Raw genomic sequence first — 9691 nt, forward strand, 5'->3', positions numbered from 1 at the left:
TGAGACTTTCTATTTCTACCAAGGCAGGGAGATTCACATTTCTCTCTTTTCTTTTGAATATGATGCATTAAAATACAAGTGAACCTATTCAGACAGGGCGAAGAGTTCTGTAACAAACAATCTGACAACTAAAAGGGGGATCTGGGGCTTCTGTCTTGTTGTGCTTGGGGTTTTCTTTGTTGTCTTTTTTGTTTTCTTTTACTAGAAAGGGATGAAAAAAACCCATAAGCTGTTTATCTTGTCTCCAGCTTTTGAAACTTCTGTTCAAATGAAACGAAACTCAGATTGAATTATTCTCTGATCTGGATTTCAGATTCAAATCCAGCCAAAAAATGCTATAAACTCCAGGTTACTTAATTGCTATTAGGTTAATTCATTGCTATTAGGTTACTTCATTGCTATTAGGCTGCCACTTTTCAACATACATATTGTTTAGTCAGTCATTTTCAGATGTGTGGCAGAATCAAGAAATTCGAGCCATCAGTGCCCTTGGGGCCCAGGGAGGCCAGTGGCATGCTGGGTTCTCTTCCAACCTAACCCATCCTGTGATTTTGCCATTTAGATCAGAGTCATCTTGACCTTTTGTATACTTTATTGACAGACTGATTATCAGCAGCTGTCAGATTAGTGGCTATAAAAACCATAAAAACCTTCAGTTTAAAATTTGGAAAAATGGATGCTTTTCATCTGTCTCTCTCCAGCCCTATCTAGATAGAAGAACTAATGAAGTTACTTGGAAAACTTCTCCTTAAATAATTCCTGATAGGGATGAAGCCAGGAAGTGCTTTAGTGCTGTAGATGAAACTCTTTCATTGTATTGCTAAAGTAGATGTGAATTGAATTTTCCTGTATAACTTCCTTAAAATGGAATTACACTACAAATTAGGAAGAAAATCTGCTTGCATTATGCCACTTACCCAAGTCTCTGGACAAACAGGCCCACCTGAAGAATTATTTTAACCCAGGTAGACACTTTATATCTAAATATTTCTCCAGTCATGGTAGCAGAAATAGTTGTCCCGTTGTAACCAGCAAATACAAGAATGAGGGAAGAAGCCTCAGAAGGGGTAAAGATTGTTCGGATGTCACATCACTATAAAAGATGATTTTCTAGAGATCCCTAATGCTGGTTTTTTTTTCATTTCTGAAAGGAAAATGTGAGGAATTTTTTTTTATTATTATTATTATGAAAAGGAAAACAAAAGAAGAAAAAAATTTCCACATTAATCTAAGCTTTGAAACTCAGGCTCTGCAATCCTGTGTCAAAAATGCTCTAGTAAAGCTAAGAAGGCATGAAGAAGATAACAAGTATGACCAAAGCCCAAAAATATCTTCCACAAAATAAAGTCTTGTACGTTAAGTAGGTTCTAATTATAATAAATAATATTCAGAGAAAACAGTTGAAATGGAATTTTGCTGAGAAAGAGGAAAGAAAGCAGGGATGTGTGATAGAAGTCTTTACATTAATGAGTGTTATTGAGATGCTGAGTTTCTGAATATTAGCTGTTTTTCATAACTGAGAATGCAATCCTCTTGTGGAAAATAACAGCTGGAGAAGAAGAGGAAATGTCTCATTTTGAATGCTATATGAAGGTGGTTTTCCACTACCTGCTTTCCCATACCTGAGCTGATCATTGTCTCCTGCTGAAGGACCAGAAAGAATCCCTTCAGGGAAAAATAATTGTTATCTCTGATCAGCTCTTCTCACTTGCAAGGGTTCTTTGCATACCCCACACACTTGGCAAGGGATTTGTTGTTTTCCATGAAAACTTCCCAACTTCAGCTGTGGTGATTCCCCAAAGTCACCATTAGTGTAATGGGGATGCAAAAGGGGACCTCTTTCCTTCAGTTTCATTTTGAAAATAAGGCACAGTGGGAATTAATTTCTTTTTAATTTAACTAGAATATCAAATGCAGAAAGAGAAGAAAAATACACATTGTGTGAGGGATACCAAAGCAATATTAGAAGAAAAAATGAAATGGAATAAACTACCTTAGTTAAATCAGCCAAAATTCCTGCATTCCATTAAATAATGTGGTTAAAAGTGTGACTATACTAGATGCCCTGGGATGCCCAGAGAGAGCTCAGCAGGAGAGTTGTAAACTCTGTATTTCTTTAATTTACATTCCAAGCAATTATTAATCCCTTATTCAGCCTATCTAGGCAACTGTTAAAAGCATCTTCTTTGTAACAAAAAAGAAACAGTCACTAATATTTTTGAGCATAATTTCATCTAATTATGCCAACAAGAGGATGGCTAAAGATCAAAATATTAGATTCCCTGAATGATTAAAAGATGTGGGACAAAACACAATGAAATAAGATAATTTACCTAGAAATATGTTCTAATATTTTTATGTAATGCCTGTTTGAGATCTGCCACTGGTCTGGGTGGTTTTTGTTGTTGTTGCTGTGAGTTTTTTTCTATCTTGATGTGTGAGTGTCAATCATAAATACTTGATACCTTGCCTGAAAATCTGTTATGCCTGTTTACATATTTATACATACACACATACACACATTCATATATATTTATATTTATATTTATATTTATATTTATATTTATATTTATATTTATATTTATTTTTCATAATTTTTCCCCCTCCCAGTTTTCCTATTGTGGTTTGAGAAAACGGACTTGTTCTTCATCTAAAGAAAGACCTTGAAAGACAAAACACAGAAACAGGGGGATCTACTTGTTTAAAACTTTTATTTTCCATTACTTTTGTGTCCACAACAGCATCATCTACCAACAGAGATGACAAGGCTTATATTAACAGTAGCCAAAGAAATTGACACAAATATTAATTAAACCCTTACTGAATTACAAGACCACCTAAAATTAATTCAAATCAGTGCAATTTTGCCAAGCACATGAGTGGATTTGGGATTGATATCTAATATTTTCACATGGAAACAAACAAGACTTTTAGGGATGAGATCGTTTCTACCCATTGTGAAGAAATGCAGAAAGTAAAAAACAGAGGAAGAAAATTATAGTTTTTAAGGGTATCAGGCTTGTTAAAGATTCCATACCTTCATTCGTGTGTGTGCTTCAGTACAGTTCAACTGCCACAGGACCCCATAAAGCCAAGATCCATTTTTTTGTGAAAAGAAAGACTCCATAGTATTCTCCATGGAAAACATACCTCAAAGGCTTATTTACAAAATTGCTGGGGGGATACTCAGAAGTGTTTGAAAGCCTCCTGAAGTAAATGGATAGATTTATACTGTTCCTTGAGTGTGATCTGAAATCCACACTTGCTTTGTGGTCAGGCTGTTTGGATTAGAGCTTTTAGATTATTCTAGGCTACACCAGAGGAGGAAGGCTGTAAATGGCATGATCTCTATCAGAGCCCTTCCCCTTCAAGTAATTCCTGCTGGCACTGGAGAGGGAGAAACCAGCAAACATCCCCATGGGCTTGAACAGTGCCATTGCCAACCAGGACATGAGGTTAAAAAGACACTCTTATTTTAAGAGTATTTTTGGTCGATTTAAAATAAACATACATCTATATCAGTATATGAACTGCAAATAGAGGTTAGTACCATTTTAAACAGTTTTCTGAGACATCTAGAGTGACTGTGGTATTTATTCATTGTTATAAGAGTTAATGCCACATTTAGGACTCTTTTATTTAGATGTACAACTGCAATTTTCATTGCACATTTCAGAGAAAAAAACCCAATTGGCCTCTTGTGGGTGTCTGATTATTTCACTTTCTTCTTTCTTTCACACAATTTTCCAGGTTTCCTGTTGTTGATCTTGCCTCTCAAGTTCTTCTCTTGTTTAGTAATTATCTCATTTCTCCTCTGTTACTTTGCTATGAGTACATATTTCATCTCCTCTCCATTCTTTTAATTCTCTTTTTTCTTCTGTTATGCTTTTGAAACTCCTTCCTGCACTAAGTACTTGACTACAGCTCTTTCCATTACCTTTCCAAAATTCTCTCCTGTTAATCCAACCTCACCAAACTATTCAGGAAACTGATTTGTTGATTAAATAATTATTCATCCCTTAAACAGGGAACTTATATTCAGGGAGTGTCATCTTGTATGGTTTATACCATCCTTTATTGTGGGATAAACATATTAGCCTCGAAAAAGCCTGCTAGTGCAGGGTGACCAGGCATTTCAATTCAATAAAATGCTGCTAATCTTCAGGTAAGTGAACCTTTTATAAGAGGATATATATTCATTACAAGTCTGCACAGCTGTAATAATCATGAAAAATAGTGTGTGAGGGTTATTCCCTTTTACTGCTTGGGATAAAAGAAGGTTAGCCAACATTTGGGGGAAAAAATATACAAAGACCCAAATTACTAAGTATATTGGACAATTTTCTTTTATCATTGCATTTTCAAACCATTTCACTGAAAATTATGGTAGACTTTTAGATAGGGAATTGTAACGGAAAAATGGGATAATTTTTCTAACTTTATTTCTAGTGGGATTTCAAAGATAGAATAATTTGATTGTCTCAGAAGACTATCTTATCCACATCATCCAGGTTTCTAAACTTGATTTGCTTGAAGTTTTAGCAGATTAAAAGTAGCATTTTTAAACTTTGAAGACACTTTTCACTTATTATTCACTTCCAATACTTTTTTTGAAAGTAAGATTTTTCTGATGGGTCAAAAAGCAGGAAAACTGTACATTTTATGACAAAGGACATGACAGGAGCTTGCACTAAAGAAATAACTAGTAAGATGATTGAATTAATAATGAGCTATAAAATATGTGTTTAATGCATGCTCAAGAAAAATGTGTCAAATTCTAAACCAAATATGTTCTGTGGTCTTCAGGAATTTTGCTAAACTTCTGTACTTCTATGTGTGTCCTATTTCTTTTCCCAGCAGAGTTTATGTCAACGTTTATGTTGATGTCAGCAGGAAGGGATCAAAACAAATTGGTAAAGCTGATGATTTGTGTCTCCTTTAATTGGCAGCTTTTAAAATCTATGGTCTGGTAATATTATTAACTTCCTGGTTTTCCCCTCAAAATTATATTTCATACATAATATAATGAATACAAGTAACATAAAAACAGGGTTTATATTTCAATGATCAGCTTTTCTGTCATTTTCATTTTAAAGCCTTTAAAGCTTATTTTATTTCACTACTGTGGGATTTACATTTTAAAAGGATTCAGTCTCACCCCCTATTTTTCCATGGAAAGTTTCTCTCAAATTCCAACTGCAATGAAGTCTATTCAGGGAAATGCTCATTCTGAGGAGTTATTTTTGCTGTTTTGCCAGTGCTATTGTAGAACTACAGTGGAGAGCAAACACCATAAATATACAGGTAAAATTGGAAAGCTCTGATGTTTGAAGAACAAGAAGTGTGTGATCTTTCTGTTGCTATGTGGGCATATCTTTCCAAGTTCTAACAAACACATTTAAATCTCTAAAATGTTTCTATTTCCAATGATGGGAATTTAATTTTTCTCCATATGTATTTTTTCCTTCTGCTTCCTTCTTGTGTTTCTCACTTTCTCCTCTGCCTATCTGTAAGCTTTTGGCCATGTGACTGGCTCAGCCTTGAAATGGAACAATACTTCTAAAGTATAAAATGAAAAATAGCCTAAGTTAAAACATATTTGTCTTTGAACAGCCTGGAAATGGTCCAAGGTTCAGAGGGGCTGTTTGGTGTGGCACCAGGCACATGAGCCTGGTTATCACATTGACACTATCCCTGATTAGTAACTCGTGTATGAGTGCATGCTCAACACATATACAGGGTGTGTTATGTACTCCACTGATTTGGCTCCTAGAAAAATAAACTCAGACCTTTGTTTTCATTTGTTGGTTTTGGGGTTTTTTTCCCCAGCTCCCTTTTTTTGTCTTATACAATCTCCAAAAAGTCTGTGCAGATGGGAGGTGTACTCTCCTGCTGCTTTACAGCAAGGCTTCCCACTGGCATGGACAGCAGTAATTAGCCAGGGAAACAATGGTCACATTATAACACAGACATTTTTGCAAGGAGGGTGGTGGTTTTTTGGTAAAAAAGCTCAGTTAGAGCTGTTTGTTACATGCACTCTTTATCAGACAGTCTATTCAGTCTCTGCAATCCACTTTAATTTTAAACAGTTATTTAGAGCACTTGGGAAATTCTGTATGGTTGATAAATAGTATTGTTTTATGCATTATTATAATATGACTAATGCTCCCTAACCCTTAAAAAATTTTGAATTAGAAAGAATTCATGACATTAATAATGCAGTTCAGTCTCGTGTTTTATCATGGGTTGAGCTCACAGCTCAAATGACAAGCAAATTAACCTAAGCAAGACATAAAATTCCTTCAAACTTAACAATGCCCATCAAAATTCTCCTGGTTCAGACATTCATGACTTGTATTTTAATAGATTTCAAAGTCTGTTTAATGTTAGGCTTCTTTTCTTCTTTCCCCTCTTTTGTCCTCTCCTTTCCTCTCCTCTCTTCTCTCTGCTTTCTATTCCCTGTGCAAATGCATCTTAATTTTTCCTGACCTCATCTGAGATTGATTAACATGTAGGAAAGCTTAGCAAAAATTTTAATTTTTGAATTTCTGCTTTCCCTATATTAGTCAAAGTATTCCTAAAGCCAGAGGCAACTTAAATTTACTTCCTTTCCTTCAAAATTTTAGTAAACCAGATTAAATTGATTATGATTCTGACAAACTACTGACTTTTATTAAACTCTGTTTCTGAGTAGATATATATATATCAGAGCTGTTTCAAGTTTTGGCAGTTTCATTTTGCTGAGGTTTGTGCCAATATTTCCTTCAGTTTTAGTCCAGATGGGTTCACACCCCTAAATTTAACTTTGACTTTCAGAATTGAGAAAACTCAGACTCTCAGCTGAAATTTAAGGAAAATGACCTGCACTTGAGAGACATATGAAACCACTTAAATCCAAAGCTTGAGCTGCCTCATATTTGTTTGAAATGTAGGCCAAAGGTATGTATTAAAGCCACAAAGATTACCTGTCTTTTGTCAGACTGACCCAAGTTTCAACTAAAATCCAGACCTATTTTCTTTGCAAGTATTGAAAATGGTGCTTGTGGTAACACCAGAGCCTGTACCCATTTTTTAGCACCATGATGGAACAATCCAAATGCCTTGTTTGCTGCATAGTTGAAGGAAAAATACTGGGGGGAGGTTGCATTCAGCTTCCTGTTGGAAATGAAGAAATAAAATCCCAGCCCAAGTCAGAAATTTTAAACTCAAACGATAAGCTTAAGCTACACTGAATGAAGAGTCATGGGATGTTTTGTTCCCAGCCTGTTTTAACTCTGAATGGCCAGTTGACTCCTTTGGAATGAAAGTGAATCGAGAAAACATATATTGAATTTACAATCTCAGTGAGAATGAATCTTGTTATCAAGCACTTTCCTTGTGGTATCCCTTGCCTTTCCCAAGTTTGGCTTTAAACAGACTTATGTATGGACTTTTTCCACTGTAGCTGAGTAGAAGAGGGACTGATCAGTACATCTGGCACGTGACACTGTGAGTTTCATTCTACCACAGCTATTCCCTCCCAGAGGAATAATTTGTTATCTTGAGTAAGTGTTGGACAAACCCTTAGGGCCTATTATGAGATTTGGGTTAATACCTGTTTTCCAGTCCTGAATTCACTGGTAGCGTGTGTTCACCTTAGGAGCAATGGGTTTGTCTTGAGATGCCCTGACTCAAAATGTCTCCAGGTGGGGATTAGATAACCACCCCATGTTCATCTTGCAGTAATCTCCAGAAGTGTATTGTCCAGCACTTTGGAAGATTGCTCCCTGGGATGTGTAAACTTGCCCACTTTCCTCAAGATATGTGTCTTGACCCAGAAAACTATTAGACTTAATAGAATAAATTATAGTTAAGAATTGCTCTTTTCCCTTCAACAAATAATTCTCACACTTCTCTCTCTCACTTCTGGTGCCTGAGAACACTGCAGATCAAGTTTGTGTTTCCTTAAATCCACTCCCAATTTCTACCTTTATTTCCTTTTTTTATGCTCCCATTCTGAGCTACCAGCTCAGAAAACTCCAGCTCCCCACATGTGCACATGGAGTAGACAGACAAATAGTGAATTCATGTTCCTCTAGAGGAGCAGAGCCCTGTGGACACACATAAATCATGGTGCACACCCATAAATCCTGGAGCACATCCATGCACTGAGGGACAAAGTGGAACCACTGGGAGAAACAAGAAACATCTCACTGCTGTGCTCATTGATCCCATCACATGCATGAGAGAGGAGAAAGTGGCTTTCCCTGTTTCTAATTACCTCATACATCCCCCTCTCACTGCACATGCTGCAGCCACAGATCCTCTATGTGTCCAAGAATATCTTGGAAATCTATATGCTGTCAATCAAATGAAATCAGGGCTAGTGCCTGAAAAAGTAGGATTTTCTGGTGGATGCCTGGATAATACCCAGAGGTTCAGCACATAAATCGAGCCCGAGACTGTGCAGGACTGACAGGTAAGGTGTGCTGAAATTCCCTTCTGCAGATGCTTCTGCATGGCGTTTTTGCCCTCTGTCTGTCCTGTTAGCTGAAGTTTTTTAAGAAGGAAAAGAGGGGCATGGAGAGCTGAGGGATTAGTAGAGTTAGTATTTTATTTTTATTAAGTGCTGTTTAACAGATGCTCTAAGACACAAGGAGTTTGGTATATTTTTGTTTATGCTGGAGAATTGAAGGAACAAATAGATCATGAGTTTTCACATGTGTTCAGTGTTTCACCTGTGTTGTTTGTCATAAAATTCTGACTATGAATGAGATATGCCAGTGACTGTTTAAATAGGTTACTCCACAGAGTTAACTAAAACTACTTTTAAAATATAAATTGCCGAGGAGGAGTAAGGGTTGTGTTCTCCTTTTTATTTACTTATCTGTTCATATCTATTTATGTGTTACATATAAGGGTGCTGGAAAAGGAGCTATTCAGCTAAGAATTGTGATTGATAAATTGATACCTTTGGAGTGAAAGGAGGAAAACCTCATGAGTGCCCTCTTTTATCCCAGTAGAGAGGCATGAGGTGTCCCTGCTCATAGCCATGGGGCTGGAGCCAGATGATCTTTAAGGTCCCTTCCAACCCAAACCATTCTGTGATTCCATGAAGGAGAAAGTGGCATTCTTCACTTATTCCTCTTCTAAGCTACATCCATGCAGCTGCATCATCATTACGATTTTCCTCTTCACCGCAGTAAAGAGATGAGGAGTGTGGCTCATCCTCTGCCTGGTGAAAATGGACCTTTATGCCCATTACCAGAACAGCAATTTGTAGCTCCATTCTGGTGGAGTTTGAAGCTGTTCCACTGTGTCTGAAGGGGCAGCTACTCCACAAGAGCTATTCCTGCTAAAGCTGTGGAATGCTTAACGTGCTGCCTGGCCCCAAAGAACACACTGGGAAATACTGTGTCTAGCAAATGTTTTCAAGATCTGGGGTGAGATAAAGGCTCTACTAAACCAATGGCAAATTTCCCAGTGCGTCTGTGGGGCCAGGACTCCACACCTTCAGCTTTCCACAGAACACTCAGACCTACTCATGTGAGATGTGAGCAGTGCTTAAACTGAAATAAGATCTGCCTGTGGCAGCTTTAATGCACATAATGCCGTTGTAGCTTGCTGCTTAATTCTGACTATTATATAAACATTGCAGACAGATAATCTGCAGCCACTAAATTCTGTATTCCTTTCTGCATTGGTGCACACT

The sequence above is a fragment of the Lichenostomus cassidix genome, chromosome 4 (assembly GCF_008360975.1).
Source record: "Lichenostomus cassidix isolate B80296 chromosome 4, HeHo_3.0, whole genome shotgun sequence".
In the NCBI taxonomy this organism is placed as follows: Eukaryota; Metazoa; Chordata; class Aves; order Passeriformes; family Meliphagidae; genus Lichenostomus; species Lichenostomus cassidix.